At 46.5% G+C, this 18146-nt stretch overlaps 1 pseudogene; it reads left to right on the top strand.

The window, feature by feature from the left end:
- Window positions 1-15588: 15588 nt before the first annotated feature.
- LOC132360178 (glutamine synthetase-like) lies at window positions 15589-16947 on the top strand (annotated as a pseudogene).
- The last annotated feature ends 1199 nt before the right edge of the window (window positions 16948-18146 follow it).

Raw genomic sequence — 18146 nt, 5'->3', positions numbered from 1 at the left:
AGCAAACTTATGACACTGGTGAAAAGCAAGAACATGGTGATAGTTGATTTAATGTGTCAACTTGACTAGCCAGAGAGCTGGTTAACCATTATTTCTGGGTGTGTCTGTGAAGGCATTTCCACATGAGATTAGCATTTGAATCAGTGAACTCCCTAAAGTAGATTGCTCTCCCCGGTGTGGGTAGACCTCACCCAATCCACTGAAGGCTTGCATAGAACAGAAGGTGGAAGAAAAAGGAATTTGCCCCTTTCCCCTCCCATCTGCCTGTTTGAGCTGGTACACACCTCTTGATGTGGTCTCCTCCTGCCCTTGGACTGGGATTTACAACATTGGCTGCCCTGGTTCTCAGGCCTTTGGACTCCTACTTGAATTACTGCTCCCTTGGGTCTTACAGCAGATTGTGGTCTATAGCGTGATGTAGGGGAGAACCAGGACAGCCCTGGCCTATAGGTCAATCACTTTGTTTTAACCCCGACCATCATCAGTTGGTTCTTTAGACCTCATTGTCCTGTACCCTTTGTCTTTTTGTTGAAGCATACACATTTCCAGAAGAAAAGTCATGCATGGTGTACGCAAAAGGATCTCTTGATGTGGAGTAGGGAGACCTGCAGTCTAGCCCCAGCCTAGTCACTGCCTTTGTAGAGAACAGAGATCCAATATCCACACACCCCATTCCCTGTGAGAAAGAAAAAGGGTTAGACTTGCTATCTCTGAGGACCCTTCCAGCAACAAGAAACTGTGTTCTCTGATTCAGGTGTGGGTGGCTTCCCTGGACAGCCTTCCTCCTGGATAGGGCACATAGCACAAAAACCTAATTAGATGCCTGGGATCCCAAGACTCTGTTGCCTGAGCCCACAGAGCTGGATCTGGCCAAGGGCAAGGAGAACTGGGCCTGTGGACACTGCCAGGCCTCAGCCAGTTCCCGCAGCCCCACAGCTCCATATTAGCAAGGCTTTGTACTGGAAAGGTCCAAGGAGAAATTTATTGGTATAAGCTGAAAGTTGGTTGGCCACATTAAGAACTCAGCTTCCCTTGTCCCTTGGTCCCACTGGTTACAAAAGGAGCTTTGTCTGCCATGGGGCAGCCAGTCCAGGATGTGACCACCAGACGGAATTCAAAACTTAATAGGCTGCAAAGCCTGCTCAGAAACATACAACTCCAAGCTTCTGCACCTCCAGTGCTGGATGCCCTCTACATTGATCCAGGTCATAGGGACTGGGTCAGGCCTGGCTCTGAAGAGAAGGGCCTGGGATGAGCACCAGCTTGGGCCACGCTTCTTTTCCCACGCCCATCCTGAAAATGAACAAAAATGGCTGGGGATTGCACCCAGCAGAAATGGCTGGGTGAGTTAAGGGATTTCCCTTTCTCTGTGGTTCCCTCAAAGGTAATATTACAAGGAGCTGTCCAGGGTCTCACCTAGGTCAGGAGAGAGCATGGCGCATGAATGGGATGGGGAAAACCCTATATTCGTAGGCTGCATCACCTTCCCTTCCACCCTCTCCCCAACCTCCAGCCTCACCTGGTGACCAGTTGGGCTCCATCATACCTAAGACCTAAACTGTGAAATAGAGAAAAATCTGTCTCCGGTACCCCACTACTCTGTGGATCCTCTTTCACCCAAGCCCTTTACTTTTAAGGAAACCACCTATTTGGTGGAGTTAAATCCCAATGGAAGAGATATTTGGTGGCAGAGTACTTTCCCAGGGGCCATAAGACCTCACCAAATAGGTGGTTTCCCAAAAATAAAGTTGGCGCTTCCATGGGGTATAGGTGGGGAGGGGTTGTTTATGGGGGAGGAAAGCTGCACTGGCAAGAGAGAGGAAGGAAGCAGTAGTTTTTTGGCTCTCTGAAAATGTTGCCTAAGGCATCCTGGATCCTGCCCAGCCTGCAAAAAGAGGGTCATTCACTGCTGTGGTTGCCCCAGCTGCATAGAAGTATTAAAAGGGTTTGGTCTGTCCACAGGCAGCCAGCCAAGTGTGTGGCCAAAACAGCTCTAATATCCAGTAGAAAGGGATAAAAGCCAGAGAGTGCTGGATTGCTTGTAGCTGGAGATCAGGGGAGGATGTATGGTGGAGAGGGCACTTGAGAAGGGAAATGGGTTTGGACACACAGACATTATAGGAAAGGCTTTTCAGGCAGAGAGAACACAGAGGGTCAAGGTTCGATGGCTGGAAGACACAGGTGCTGGGAGAAGAGTTGGGCAGGGCACAAGGTACATGAAGGGAATAATAAGAAATAAGTTTGAAAAGGTCAATTAGGATCCAATTATGGAAGGAGGGCCTTGGGCCATGCTAAAAAATTTGGACTGTATTCCATAGGCAGTGGGAGCATTTTAAGATCTAAGCCAAAGAAGTGGCTTAATTAAGGAAATAAACCAAAAGTCGCTCAGCACCAAGGATCAGGCACTCTACAAATGTTATCACATATAATCCCACAGTGATCCCATGAGGTACGTGACATAATCCTCATGTTGTAGTTGAGGAAATTGAAGTACACAGAGGTTAGAAACTTGTCCAAGTCACACAGCTAAATCCTCACATAGGTACAGTTGACCCTTGAGCAACACGGATTCGAACTGTGCAGGTCCACTTAAATGCAGATTTCTTTCACTGAATACGTACTACAGTACTACACAATTGTTGGTTGAATCTGGATGCGGGGGGCTGACTATAAAGTTAGCTTTATAACCACAGGGAAAGTTGATGCCCCTATTCTCCACGTTGTTCAAGGGTCAACTATACTTGATATTTCATTCTTGTACATGTTATATGAGTAAACTAAATGAGAATGTACTCCAGGAAAAGTGGAGTGAACATCAAGGCAATAAAAGGATAATGTGAGAATGCAAGAAATGGTGGAATTAACCCAGAAGTCAGCTGTTTAACAAGCCTCAAAAGAAAATGGCATCCAATAAAATGCCAATGAGTCCCAAGGAGAAAGACTTCTAGAAGAATATAATGGATCCAAGGTACACATAAAATAAGTAAAAATCTAGATGATAAAATTGGGACATGATGGCAAAGACCTAGCTTTCTTTGCCCAAAGAGAAAAAAGGAAAGAATCAAAAACTCAGGGAAAAACAAACCACTAAACAAGAAAGTTATGGTCTAAAAATGAGACAACATAAGAGGTAAGATGGGGCTTCCCTGGTGGAGCAGTGGTTGGGAACCGGCCTGCCAATGCAGGGGACACGGGTTCGAGCCCTGGTCCAGGAAGATCCCACATGCCGCGGAGCAACAAAGCCCGTGCGCCAAAACTACTGAGCCTGCGCTCTAGAGCCTGCGAGCCACAACTACTGAGCCTGCGTGGCACACCTACCAAAGCCCGTGTGCCTAGAGCCCGTGCTCCGCAATGAGAAGCCACCACAATGAGAAGCCCGCGCACTGCAATGAAGAGTAGCCCCTGCTCGCCGCAACTAGAGAAAGCCCGTGCGCAGCAACGAAGACCCAACGAAGCCAAAGATAAATAAAATAAATAAATAAATTAAAAAAAAAAAAGAGGTAAGATGCATTTGAGCAAATGGTGGCACATAAAGTAAGAAAATCTATTTGATCTTGGGGCTAAGAATATTGTCCTTGGAGTGGCACTGGTGTCTGCCTTTGGATATACAGGAAAAGAAATGTAATCATTGACCATCACCAGGCCCTGCGCCCATTTACCCACACAAAATACACTATTCCAGTTGCTGTTTATTGGTCTTCCACTTTTAGAACAGACCGTGAACAAAAAAGGGAAAGGGCCACTATGATTTTAGGACAGGATATAATGTTACCACACTTAACAATGTAGAAATTTTAAAATATCTGATAGAAGAGGTGAGAGGGGAAGACTAGGATGGTGATGCTAATATCCTACCTTACAGGGTAAGGTGTCAAATACAACTGAGAGCTAATGAAACAGTTACCAATAGAGGAACTAGAAATAGTGACTGTATCAGTTAGAATTCAAGAAAAAAGGAACTGTTATGGGGAGTACACAGTCATGGGACCTGAATAAGTAGTCTATGTAAGCCTATTGCCTCTGTGTCTGGTGTTGGACCTGTGGTCAACGGGACCAGCAGTGAAGAAGAAAAGATGAGAGCAAGGAAGAGGAAGGACAACCTGGAACCCACAAGGACAACCTGAAACCTGCATCTGTCTCTATCTCCAATCGCCATGATGTGAGTGACTTTCATCATGGAGCTGCACATATGTCCAGCCCAGGACACAGAAGAGCTGAAGGAAAGCTGGAAGGAGTGGAGGAAACTCGGACAGCAGGCCAACAAGGTGAGCCACCTGTCAGTGACAGACGTGAGCTGCAATGGCACCTGGCCCTGTGCCAACCTTTAGAGAGTAAAAAAGGCTGTTGCCTCACTTCCACCTTCCAAATTTTGCACAAACGTCCTTCATGGCTAACCTTAACCTGGAACCATGATGGGGAGGGAATTTTGGGAAATATAGTTCCTGCTAAGTTGATAATGTATATACAAATTGATACACTCTGAAAAACTGGGAGAGGGACAAGGACAATTGTTACAGGATTGGGTCCCTGGAAGCAGACATTGAGCTACTTAGGGACACATGATGTTTATTAGGATTGGCACCTGTGCATAGTGGGACCTTGCAGGACTTTGGTCTTCTCCAAGACGTCCATTGGATATTTGGTCCACAGACATTTGGTCCATGACAAAAGGTCCTTGAAATTTGGTCCTAGCCAAAATAATCCATGAACATATTTGGTCCATGTCACAGGGCTTTTGACAGGACCAAATTTCAAGGACTTTTTGGCATAGACCAAATGTCTCTGTGGATGTTTTATACAGGATCAAATATGAAGGACATTTTGGTGTGGACAGAATGTTTGCTAACCAAATGGGAAGGAAGCAGGTTGGACAGAGGGACAAGTCAAACTACGTTGCAGACTCTACAAAGCCTCCTCCCACCAGCCAGGAACACTGAAGTGATCATTCACCATTTGAGTCCTGCATTGAGCGGGAATGGCCTGACCTTATTCCCTCATGTGATGCACTGGATGCAGGCGGCCCCGGAAAGGGCATGGCCTGGGCGAGGCCGCTGTGTACCTCTGAGGCTGACCCTAAAGGGGCTGGCAGCTGGTGGCTGTCTGCTGACCACTATTCACACGGCTGGTCTGCACGTTGGTTTTTTTTTGTTTGTTTGTTTTGTTTTGTTTTTTAATTTTATTTATTTATTTATTTATTTTTGGCTGTGTTGGGTCTTCGTTTCTGTGCGAGGGCTTTCTCTAGTTGCGGCGAGCGGGGGCCACTCTTCACCGCGGTGCGCGGGCCTCTCACTATCGTGGCCTCTCTTGTTGCGGAGCACGGGCTCCAGACGCGCAGGCTCAGTAGTTGTGGCTCACGGGCCTAGCTGCTCCGCGGCATGTGGGATCTTCCCAGACCAGGGCTCGAACCCGTGTCCCCTGCACTGGCAGGCAGATTCTCAACCACTGCGCCACCAGGGAAGCCCTGCACGTTGGTTTTTGAAGGGAGCACCTGGATGGCTCTTTTCCACATCTACCCAAGCGTACAGATGAGCTAAATCCTGCTTTATTCACGCAGGGAGACAATAGATAAAGTTCCCTAAGGAACCACCAGGACACAGCAGGATTAGTATATTACATTACTTAGAGATAAAAAGAAACTGGCAGAACCAAGAACAGCAACAGTTAAAAGCCCCTGCCTCTGGGAGACAAGACTGAATCCAAGGAGCAGTGCAACGGAGGTCTGCTTTAAATATAAGCCTTCTGTACTATTTTATTTTCCTAACCATGTGCATGTAGTTCTTCAATTAAATATTTGCAAATTAAAAAAAATTTTTTTGGGTTGTCTGATTCCACTCTACATCCCAGAGTCATGCCCCAGGCAGGCCTGTTCGGAGTGAGCACACAGAACCTTCGCTTTCTCCGGGGGGCACAGGCACAGCTGCGAGCGTCTGGCTGTGGCTGGGCAGGCGGTACCTGGCCCATCCATTCCCAAGGTGGGACGCTGGCCAAGTCCTTCATCTCATGCCCTAAGTGGACGGGTGCCCGGGCCCTGAGAGTGGGGGAAATACCAGCCCCCGCGTTGTGCTGGATTGGGGCCCTCTCCATTTCCACTGGAGAACTGCTGAATTTGCCATCACCGAGACGAGGGGTGCCCTTTTGCATATCCGGGCCCCTCCCAAACTTTCACATCTATGATTCAGAATCCGAGGAGCAGAGCCTGACACCTGGAGAAGGTCAGCAGTCGGTTGGCACGGGAAGACCGGCCGGTCCAGTGTGAAGTACTCCTCGAAGGATGGCTGGACCAGTGGTTAATGTGGGAGAATCGCTTGGTCAGATGATGTCCCTTATTTTTTAAAAAAACTTTTAAAAAATTTATTAATGGAATACAACTACTGTACAGGAAGTTAGGAAAATAAAGGCAGGTTGGCCATAACTCCACAAGCCCCCCAACTCAGTCATTACTTCCTTGCCATATTTTCTCTCACTTCATTCTCCTCTACATCCATCTTTTTTTTTTTTTTTTAATCTAGTGGTCATCACACTGTGCATAAATTTGGACACTTGCATCTTTTGCTAAATTTATATCATAAGCATTTTCCATGGTGTTACCTAAGCTTCATAACTATCATTTTAAATAGCTGCATAAAATGAGGCCAGGGATTTTGTCCCAGAATCTAATAACACAGGTCCCTGGTGCACAGTAGACAATTCATATATTTTTTTAATGAACAGAATGTATGATCAGGCCATAATCTGTCTTACTATTCTCTTACTGTGAGCTATTTAAGGAATTTGTTTCCAGTTTTTCAAACACATTGTCTTTTTTCTCGCTCCTGGACAGCCTTCTTTCTTCAATCAATTTCCCCAACAAACGCTTACACTCTGCTCTTTGCTGGCCTCTCCCAAATCACACAGACTCTGTCCTTCATTTATCGTAACTCAACCTGGGTGTGTGGAACAAGCACCAGTGCCTGGCAGTGGTTCACACGAGGAAAAGCAAATCATGTTAATGGGTAGGTTAGCAGAGTGGGGAGCCCTGGGCCCATCTGAGCTGGGGCCCTCCATGTACTTCAGAGGCAGCGTGTTCTGTCAACACTGCTGTCACCATCAAGTACCCTTCGTCCTGAAATAGTGGCCCAGGCCCTGCCAGTTATTTCATCTCAGTGCTTACGGTTTTCATGTGAATTTAAACATTCAAACATCATGAGCATGAAACATAAACACTCAACCCGCCATGGCATTTTAATGAGGTTCAACTGGGTTCAGCACGTCCCATTACTTACAATTGTGTAAAAGCTTTTCGCCCCAGATCACTTCCTTAGGTCTGGCCCACTATGGCCAAGACAAACTTTGTGTTTTCTGAGCACTTTAAATTTTGGGGAGAATTATTCTGGGCAGATGGTGAACTCCCACAGGGTCCTCCTCAGCTCTGCTTAGCTAGACCAACGGTTTAACTGAGTTTCTCAAAAACTCCTTAAGAGGAAATGACTGAGTGATAAACCATGATCAGAGACCATCACTCACTCACCCTGACATTGCTCCCCACGCACCCTTGCCTTGCTCCTGCGGTTTTCAAATCATAGCCACATCTGCGTCTCTTAAATGCTTGCCATGGAGCAAGGAAAGAGTTCTTAATATTCCCATCTGACAGATGTGGCAACTGAGCCCTAGAAAGATAAGGTGACTTGCGTAAGACCACAAAACAAAGAACTGGTTGTCCAAGGTTCCCTCTACTAAACATATCTAGGTATAGACTAAGCTGCCATAACGAAGACACTTAAAAATGCCCAGTACATAAACAGGTGGCCCAGGCCATTAGGTGACGCTGCCCTCTTCAACACACAGCTCCCATTGCTGTGTCCAAGATGGCTTCTCCAGGTGTCCTCAACCCCTGATGTAGGAAGGGGAAAGGGCAGGGTTTAGTCGATGAAATGATTGCTCTTATTTTTAGAGATAAATGTTTAAAGTTTGTATTAATTAATTTATTCCTTATTTCTGATTTTTTAATATGAGGAACATGTTTTTAAATAGTGTAAGCTTGGGGCTTCCCTGGTGGCGTGGTGGTTAAAAATCCGCCTGCCAGTGCAAGGGACACGGGTTTGAGCCCTGGTCTGGGAAGATCCCACATGCCGTGGAGTAACTAAGCCCGCGAGCCACAACTACTGAGCCTGCAGTGAGACAACTACTGAAGCTCGGGCACGTAGAGCCTGTGCTCTGCAACAAGAGAAGCCACCGCAATGAGAAGCCCGCACACCACAATGAAGAATAGCCCCCGCTCGCCTCAACTAGAGAAAGCCCGCACACACCAACGAAGACCCAACACAGCCAAAAAAATAAAAATAAATAAATTTATTAAAAATAAATAAATAAATACTGTAAGCTTATTAGTTTACAGTTAATTTTATTATACATTCATTAGTCATTCACAGCAAAATAAATTCCAATTAGTTAATTCTAGTTTTCTATTGTATATATATATATTTTTTGGCTTTATCCAATAAATTTATTTTAGATAAATTTATTCTATGTACAATACAGGCTTGAAAACCTCAGTGATCTGATATACATATACAACTGGGAAACCAAAGTAGAGATTCTGTGCTTCAAATATAAACTATAGATTTTATAAATAAAGGATTTTTAAAGTTTTACCCAAAGCAAATCAAACCAATAAAAAGGAGATTAATACCAAAGATTAACAAGGTTAATGTTACAAAGAACTACAAAATTAAATCCCAAATGTGCAATGCTTGCTATTACAGTTCCAGGTTCTCTTGTGACATTTGAAAATGTTAAACATTTTTTTTAACATCTTTATTGGAGTATAATTGCTTTACAATGTTGTGTTAGTTTCTGCTGCATAACAAAGTGAATCAGCTGTATGTATACATATATCCCCATATCCCCTCCCTCTTGCATCTCCCTCCCACCCTCCCTATCCCACCCCTCTGGGTGGTCACAAAGCACGGAGCTGATCTCACTGTGCTAATGAATTCCTTTTAGGATCATGCATTCCTTTTATGGCCAACTCACTTCTACTCACATCCCAGTGGCTGCCAACACAGGTGTATGGACATACCAGGTAGCAAGGGAGGCTGGGTGGCGTGTGTCTGGTTCAAACTCAGTTCTATTATCGAATAAAGGGGATCGGATATCAGTGGACAATCAGTGCATTCCAGCGTGTACACTATGGGTGACCCCAAAGGTGGTAGACAAAGGAAGCTCGGGGAGGGCTCAGTCTCAGCAGCTCTGATTATCCTGGAGTTTGCTCCCTAGTCACTCAGTAGAGCTCATGGCCAGCCTCTCCTGGCCAGGGGATCTGGTTATGATCCATACTATACTGGGCTCAGCACACACACAAAAAAATGCATGGGGCTTCCCTGGTGGCTCAGTGGTTAAGAATCCGCCTGCCAATGCAGGGGACACGGGTTCAAGCCCTGGTCCAGGAAGATTCCACATGCCGCGGAGCAACTAAGCCCGTGTGCCACAACTACTGAGCCTGTGCTCTAGAGCCCGTGAGTCACAACTACTGAGCCCACACACCACAACTACTGAAGACTGTGCGCCTAGAGCCCGTGCTCTGCAGCAAGAGAAGCCACCGTAATGAGAAGCCCACGCACCGCAACGAAGAGTAGCCCCTGCTCACCACAACTAGAGAAAGCCCGCGCACAGCAAAGAAGACCCAATGCAGCCAAAATAAATAAATAAAATAAACAAATTTTTTTTTAATCTAAAAAAAAACAAAAAAAAGCACAGAAACTGGCTTTGCCCACTAGTACCTTACATTTTAAGAGGCAACAAACATAAACAGGACATGCTGACCAGAGAACAAAGTATGAAACCAATAGATGACTGAATGGCAAAACATAGACATATACCAGGCGAGGGTTTCCCTGCCAAGGGACCAGGGCATCTAAGGATAAAGTGGAAATCCCTGAACCAGTCCTCAAGCTTCGCCTCCTTCCCACCTTCCATTTCCCGCCACCTCCCCGGAGCACTGACTCTCCCCACTCTAAGCAGCTCACCATTCATCCTCTAAGTACACCCTGCACTTACCTTTCTCCTTTGCTCTGCTAGTCTAGCTCAGAAAGCATCTCCTCATCAAGAGTTCCTGAATCTCTCAAACAAAAATTAGTCACTTTTATCTCTATAATCCCAAAGCACTTTGTTATATGCAGATCACATCACTTATCACATTGTTTGTATTGTGATCAGTTGGGCATAAATGTGTCACTCCACCCTGTCTAGCATAAGACTTTCACCAAATCTTGTACACCCAGTGCTTAACACAGTATCTGGGAAATAATGAGGGTTAAACAAATGAATGGCCTTTAAAATGACCCTTAAAATTGTGTCTTATTTATCACCATACACCTGGTGCCCAATATATGCACAATGCCTGGCTTATAGTTGGTGCTCAATAAATGGAGTTTGATTGAGTTAACTTGAACTTAAAGTGCAATCAGGCACAGCAAAGACAGGTCCCAGAAGACACAACTCACATGGTTGCCAACCCAGTCCAGTTGTACCAATGGGATTTTCAGAGTCTGTAGGTCCCATATGTCCAGTTTGGTCTGCCCAGCAGACGCGAGGCTTGTGGTGCATTTGGTGAAGGTTGTCTGGGGCTGGGGCCAACCATGCTGCACTTTAGGCTCCCATTACTTTTCTTCCCCCATGCTCACTCCCCAAGGCTTAGTCCTTAGCCTGGATCTCTGGTCCCCATCCTCCATTCCCAGGGAGACTCAGGTCATCAACAGGGCTCTACCGGATCACTTTATATTCAGTGCCTCTTGGGTGCCAAGCACAGAGCTCGGCACTAAGGTAGAGCAGTGAACTAGACAGATATGATCCCTGCCCACATGGTATGTAACACCTAGCAAGGGATCACACTAAGTAAATGACCCCAAAGTGACATGGTCAGGGGTGCCTGTCACCTTGAGAGTAGCATATGCCTTCAGGACACCAGGCACTTCACACTCAGCCTGTCTCCCCTCCGGAAGTGGGATTCAGAGAACCTGAGTGAGAGTCCACCATCAGAGTTCCGGACCTTCCACCTGCCAGCCACGAGCACATCCTTTATCCTCTCCAAACCTGTCCTCTCATCTGTAAAATGAGGTCAGTAACAACACCTGTTCTGCCTTCCTTTCTGGGTTAGATGAGGACTAAATAAGGTATGTGAAAGGGCTTTGTAAGCTGTAATAAATGTTGCTTATTACTGTTGCTGTAATTAGTATTATTATTCCCAAGTAACCCTTCCTCCTGATTTTTTCCTCTGATTGTCAGGGGTGCCAACATTCTCCCAGTCCCCTGGCCTAAGGTTATCTGTTGTTTCTGTCTCCCCAAACCTTTTCTCCCCTTCATCAGACACCGAAGCTCAGCTGATTTCCCTGAGGAGCACATTCTTTTCCTCCATCCCCCTGGCTACAGTGATTGGCTCAGAGAATGGGCATATGACCCACGCAAGTCAGTAGGAGTCCTTCTGGGGTTTTCCCACCAAAGCTGTGAAAGAAATGGTCCCTTTCTGCTGAGAGGATCTGATTCTGGGGTTCCAGCAACGACTGATACCATCGTGTGGAGAAAGCTTGTCTGAAGAATAAGCCAAGCAGAGAAAGACTATCATGGATCAAGCTGCTCATAAAGCCAGATGTAATCCCAGATTTCCCAGGCACTCAAATGAAGGTAAACTGTCTTGTATATAAGCTGATTGAGTTGGGTTTCTATCACTCAAAAATGGAAGACTCCTGACCAATTCAAGACTCAAAACTTAGGTGATATGTTCTATTTGTCCATTTCTTTCAACTCCAACCTTTGATCTATTGGAGCTTGTAAACAGTGTCCTTTCCGCTACATAGTTCTGCCACCATCCTGGCCAGACTCTCTTTGTCTCATACCTGGAGGCTGCCAGATGGGGAGAGCTGAGGGATTAGAGCCAGACAGACCTGGAGTGAATCTCGGCTCCATTACTTACTCATCAGTCATGTGATCTTGGGCTTCTCTGGCCCTCAGCATTTTCCTCTGTAAAGTGGGACAAATAATCCATACCATGCATGGCTGTTGTGAGTATGAAATGAAAAGATATCTATTAGGGCCTGGCGGAGACTCAATAAGAGGCAGCTATTATTGCCATAACAATATAGTGGCCTCCTAGCTCTGTCAGTAGGGGGAAGGCAAGGCATTGATGCTGTTTTCATTTGGGGGCCCTGATTATCTTTCTCTGAGCTCAGACATTTAAAAATGGCCGTAGCTCAGTCTGAGAAAATGGGGCCCAGGCAGCTTGGATGCTTGGGAGCCACTGGGGCAGAACAAGAGTTGATGGAGCTGCTGGAGGAGTGACGCTTGGGCAGGGATAGTCTCCCAGCATCAAGGAGAGGGGCCCTGGGTAAAGAAGGCCCAGCCACCAAGCAGCCAATCAGAGGCAAGTGCCTGAAGAGGCCAGGCCAGATGAGGTCAGAACTGGGATAAAGGACTGGTCCTCAGATATAAGGAGAATCCTCTCCCAGGAGACCTTGAGGGTGGGGTCAGTGCTTAGGAAGTTAGTACATTCATGACTTGTGATGCGTGTATGGTTTGTAGGCTGTCTGCAAAATACCAAACTTGGGGTCTACCCTTTCCTTTTATTGACCTCTGGTCTGGCTTATCGTTCCTGAAGGAAGAGAACGGGACTAGGAGTTTGGTGTCTGGGACTCCAACTTCATTTGCAGTTGATGAGCTCTGTGACCTTGGGAAAGCAGTTTCCCCTCTCTGGGCCTTGGTTCCTTCACCAGTTGAGGGGGATGGCAGATGTTCTCTAAGGTCCCTTCCAAAGCTAACAGGCCATCCCCAAGCCCTAAGGGGTTAATCAGGCTGGCCGGGCCCCACTACCTGAGACCACACCAGAGCTTTTGTTTTCAAAGAATCCAAGAGGGGGCAGGGGGAGGAAGCAGCCTCGTCAATTTCCGTAGCTGTTTAATCTAAGAGAAACGATGAGGTGTGCATTGAAGGTGGGTAGCCCTGGGGACATTCTCCCCGCTGGACAGTGCTGCCTCTGTGACAGCTCCACATGGAGAAAGGTGAACCTCAAGCTAGAGGGTGACCGTCCCTGTTTAACAGCTTTCCATTTGTTTACCAAAAAAATATTGCTCCATCATAAAAATTCCCAAAATAGTTCCTTCCCTGGCCAGACTGACTGGCGGGCGCCCAGCTTGGGAGCCCAGCCTCGCTGGAGACACGCTCTCAGCCAGGCAAAATTAGCCGGGAAAGTCGAGGGCTGCAGTTTGAAGACCACCAGAGCCCCACACATCCTGTGGGGTGCAGCTGGGAGGGTTAGAGCCACAGAATCGTCTCTCTGGGGGGATCTGGGCAGTGACAGGATTTTCTGAGGCTCAGCAAGTTTATTGTTAGCTAAGAAGGGCTTCCTCTGCTCTATGGGGATTGGCGGGTGGATCTCACTGGCTGGAGGTGAAACAAATGCTTTGCTCTCTGCTGGAATTCTCTCTCCCACACTCGTATTCTGGCACCTTCTCATCCCACAGTTCTCGACTTAAAACAGCTCTTCAGAGAGCCTTTCTCTTAAAACCCTCCCCTGAAACGACCCAAATGAGGGCTTCAGCTATCCAGTCTCAGAAGGTTCTTCCTTTTCCCTTTGGAGAACTTACCACAGTTTGTACTTACAAATGTGAACGTCAGTCTTTCCCACAGGCTGTAAGGTTCCTGGGCAGAGAACGTTGCTTAGTACTTACCCCCAGTACCTTGCACATAGTAGGTGCTCAATAAGTATCTTTTCCATTTACAGAATGACTTAATAACTTGCTTGAGACTTAGAAAAGCCAAATAACTTGCCCAAGGTCATGTAGCTCACAAGTGCCAGAAGTGGGATTTGAACCCAGGCCTGCCTGATTCTAAAACCCAGGTCTTAACTCCACTGTCCTGCTCCACGTGGTCCACAGGGCTGGACAAGTCACCAAATGAGAGGGCATGGAGCAGCCATAGTTGTGTCTTCTCTTTCACTTTCTTCCTGCCCCCATGGCAGGGAGGAAGGAGGGTATACAGGCTTCCCCCAAGAGGACTCAATACTTATCCCAGTGCTTCACGTATAATAGGTGCTCAATAAGTAAGTGTTGGGCGAATGTTCCCTTTGCCAGGGACCCCAGACATCTCCCAGGGGCATACCAGTCTTGTGGGGACCTGTTTCTATTTGGGAATGAGAAAGTGAGGGAAAGGGACATATAAAAATGATTCTATTCCATCCCTCCAACTGATCTCTCCTCCTACCCACCACCCCAAACTAACCAGAGCAGGACCCCAAATAGGAAAATGACCCAGAGTTAAGAGCCATCTTTACTAACAACTTGCTGCGGCGGCTAAGAGCTTCCAGGCTGGATTTCCAAGCAAAAGTGGGCAGGCCCTTCCTGGTCTCCTCAAAGTTCCTGCTTTTATACCCAGACCTACTCCATTCCAACCACCCCATACCATACACAAAGCTTTCTTAACTTTACGTGAAGTGGGAATAAATTCACCTTAGAATTCAATAAATTCAATTCAATTAATTAATTAATCCACCTTAGAATAAAATGCTAATTTTATTGATCTAGAATATGCGATCTAAGTGAATATAATGGCTTGCCTTGCAAACCCAGCTCTGAGACAAGCCCCCTCACCACATCCTGGGAGGAGAGAGAAAGAAACAGTGAGAGAAACGGAGAGAAATCAACCTGAAGAGGAAAGATGTTTCCTCAGGCCGTTCCACTCAGTGAGCAGAGGCTCCACGGAGTGAAGAACAAGATGGCAGATATTCCCTCAGCAGCTGGTTTCAATTCCCACAAAACTTAGCACCTTTTCAGCACCTTGAGTGGATTCTGATGTGTGAAGATGTGTATCTTTTCATATATCTCGGCCCCTAAATTCAAGGCAACTACTTTGTGATACACAAAGCCACATATACCCCATTTTAGTAGGGAAGTAGTCTTCAAGGGGTAATTTTATGGGACATGATTTTCTTCTTTACATATGACTTTAGAACCTGACCTTCACTTAGCATCCAACAATATTGCCGTTCACATTCATTGTGGGGAAATCAGGCCATAGATCCAAACAAGAAAAAAAACAATCCCCTGGAATCTTACCATTCAGGGATAACCACTATGCGTTTCTGAGGCGCTTTTCTCAAGGCAAATGTGTACAAATGTGTATTTATTATATCCATATTTTCTAAATGGAAAACTGGAAAGAAGATGGTCTTTTGAAATCTACAAGTTGTGATTTTTTTTTTCCCAAAGTCTTTTCTTTAAGAATACAATGGGCTTGATTCTTTCCTTTTCAAACTCCTCTTTATACTCTGGGCCAATTTTCCACACTGTTAATATTTGTACCAGAAAACTCCTTGGCATCCTCAATTCTAAGCAGGTGAGAGTGAGAATCACTCCCAATGGAAAAGGGGCCAAAGGAACCAGGATGAATCTTTTCCTTCTTCCCAATTTGGCCTCTGGTTAGTCCTGTAGGGAAGCAGGCCCAAGAAGACTGAATCACGTCCATAAATCATGCCTATGCTCTGTCTCCCCCTCCCCGTGACGCTGAGCCATCATCACTGTGGTACAAAGGATACCATGTACCATTGGGTCCAGATGGTACCCAATGCCTGTGCCATCTGGAAACAGGTACGCTCATCACCATTTCCTCTTGAGACTAGGTGACACAGGGAGAAACAGAAGGAACACTTAGACTGCGAGGGAGATTTAGAAAATAGACACCCTCCCGTTGCCCCATTCAAACCATTTCTAGGCTCAGCTTGTTTCTTTTCCCAGATGAGAAGGAAGCGATAATTTTGGCAGAGCTGAGGGTGGGAGAAGAGCAGAGCGTCTGCGCAGCATCTCCGGCCTCCTCGCCTCTCCTCCTGCACCTCATTCTCACCGCCTGCCTGCCCTGCCACCCAGGGTGCCTCCTACCACGGCCACTTCGGCGAGTTCCCACTTGAACAAAGGCATCCAGCAGGTGGGCGTGTCCCTGTCTCAGGGTGAGGAAGCCCAAGCTATGCGTATCTGGATTGACGGTGTTAGATGAGTTGCCTGAGTGGCATTTTGATGGTTCTAGTACTTTTCAGTCTGAAGCTCCAACAGTGACAAGTATCTCATCCTTGCTGCCACGTTTCAGGACCTTTTCTGCAAGGACCCCAAGCTGGTGTTCTGTGAAATCTTCAAATACAACCGAAAGCCCACAGAGGCACACCTGTAAATGGATCACAGACATGGTGAGCAACCAGCACCCCCGGTTTGGAATGGAGCAGGAGTATATTCTCATGGGCACAGACGAACACCCCTTTGGTTGGCCTTCCAGCCACTTCCCTGGGCCCCAAGGTCCATACGACTGTGGTGTGGGAGCAGACAAAGCCTGTGGCAGGGATATTGTGCAGGCTCACCACCGGGCCTGCTTGTACACTTGTGTCAAGATTTCAGGGACGGAATGCCGAGGTCATTCCTGCCAGGTGGGAATTCCAGATAGGATCCTGTGAAGGAATGGATATGGGACATCATTTCTGGGCGGCCCGTTTCATCTTGTGGCATGTATTCGAAGACTTTGGAATGACAGCAACCTGTGATCCTAAGCCCATTCCTGGGACCTGGAATGGTGTAGGCTGCCACACCAACTTCATCACCAAGGCCGTGAGAGAGGACAATGGTCTGAAGCACCTTGAGGAGGCCATTGAAAAACAGAGCAAGCAGTACCTGCATCTGAGCCTATGACCCCAAGGGGGACCCGGACAGTGCCTGGCACCTAACTCGACTCCACGAAACCTCCAACTTCAACGACTTTCCTGCCGGCGTGGCCAACCCTGGAGCTAGAATCCGCATTCCCAGGACTGTCAGCCAGAAGAAGGGTTACTGTGAATACTGTCACTCCTCTGCCAGCTGTGACCCCTTTTCGGTGACAGAAGCCCTCATCTGCACATGTCTTCTCAATGAAACTGGCAATGAGCCCGTCCAGTACAAAAACTAAGTGGACTTGACTTGCAGCCATCAAACGCCTCCTAATACTACATCCCGCTCCTACTCTTGTCCCTCTCTCCATTGTCCTAATAGCTGTAACTCAAAGTATGGGGTATCAAGGTCTTTTTTTATTCCTAAAAAAAAAAGGAAAGAGAGAGTTTGAAGAGCAGCAGGGCTCAGTGTTTAGTGATAACTAGCAAAAAAAAAAAAAATAGTTCAACACACTATGTATTTTGTAAGGGCCTGGTTCCATTTTGCTTTGCTTTCTTCAATATTTGGTGGTTGCAAATCTAGTCCAAGATTGGCTGTGGATCTGCAAAATCAGTGGTTTTGATTAAGTATTTGGACTTTGATCCTTGAATGGAATTAACCTTAAAAAGAAAATAGTGCTGCTTAGATGAAAGAAATCACCAGTCTCTTGCTCCCCTAGGCGGAGAGTCGAGTTACTTCTACCCCATGGCCAAGTGACTACTAAGGAATTTGATAATTACCTTTTCAGTTAGAATAGCACATATTCACTGCTCACATTCAAGAATTTGTTTAAAAATGCAACTATAAATAGTGCAGGTACTTTCAGTTTCTAACATCAGTCTTGCAAATTTCCTGTACTTATGAATAGCCTGTTGTTCAAGCCACCCAACCACAGTCAGCAAATGGACTCGCGTGAGCTAGCACCCCTTCGCCACCTTTGTATTTATTTAACCAACTTGCTCTCAGAATAATTTAAGATGACTTTTTAAAATTACATGCAATATAATGAAAGCAAAACAATAGATATACAAGAAAGATTTTAAAGGGGAAAACAAGAAAAAAAACAGAAGATGAACATGCTAAGGGTGAAATTCAGTTCTGCAGGTTATGAGGATCTGTACACTGGCTCAAGATTGCTTCAAATTTGAATATAAGCAGGGACTTCCCCAGTGGCACAGTGGTTAAGAATCCGCCTGCCAATGCAGGGGACACGGGTTCGATCCCTGGTCCGGGAAGATACCACATGCCGCAAAGCAACTAAGCCCGTGAGCCACAACTACTGAGCCCGCATGCTGCAACTACTGAAGCCCGCATGCCCAGAGCCCCTGCTCCGCAGCAAGAGAAGCCACCGCAATGAGAAGCCCGCGCACCGCAACGAAGAGTAGCCCCCACTCGCCACAACTAAAGAAAGCCCGCGTGCAGCAAGGATGACTCAAGGCAGCCAAAAAAAAATAATAA

This window comes from Balaenoptera ricei, chromosome 2, assembly GCF_028023285.1.
Source record: "Balaenoptera ricei isolate mBalRic1 chromosome 2, mBalRic1.hap2, whole genome shotgun sequence".
Taxonomy (NCBI): Eukaryota; Metazoa; Chordata; class Mammalia; order Artiodactyla; family Balaenopteridae; genus Balaenoptera; species Balaenoptera ricei.
This window is presented reverse-complemented; position numbering and strand designations above follow the sequence as displayed.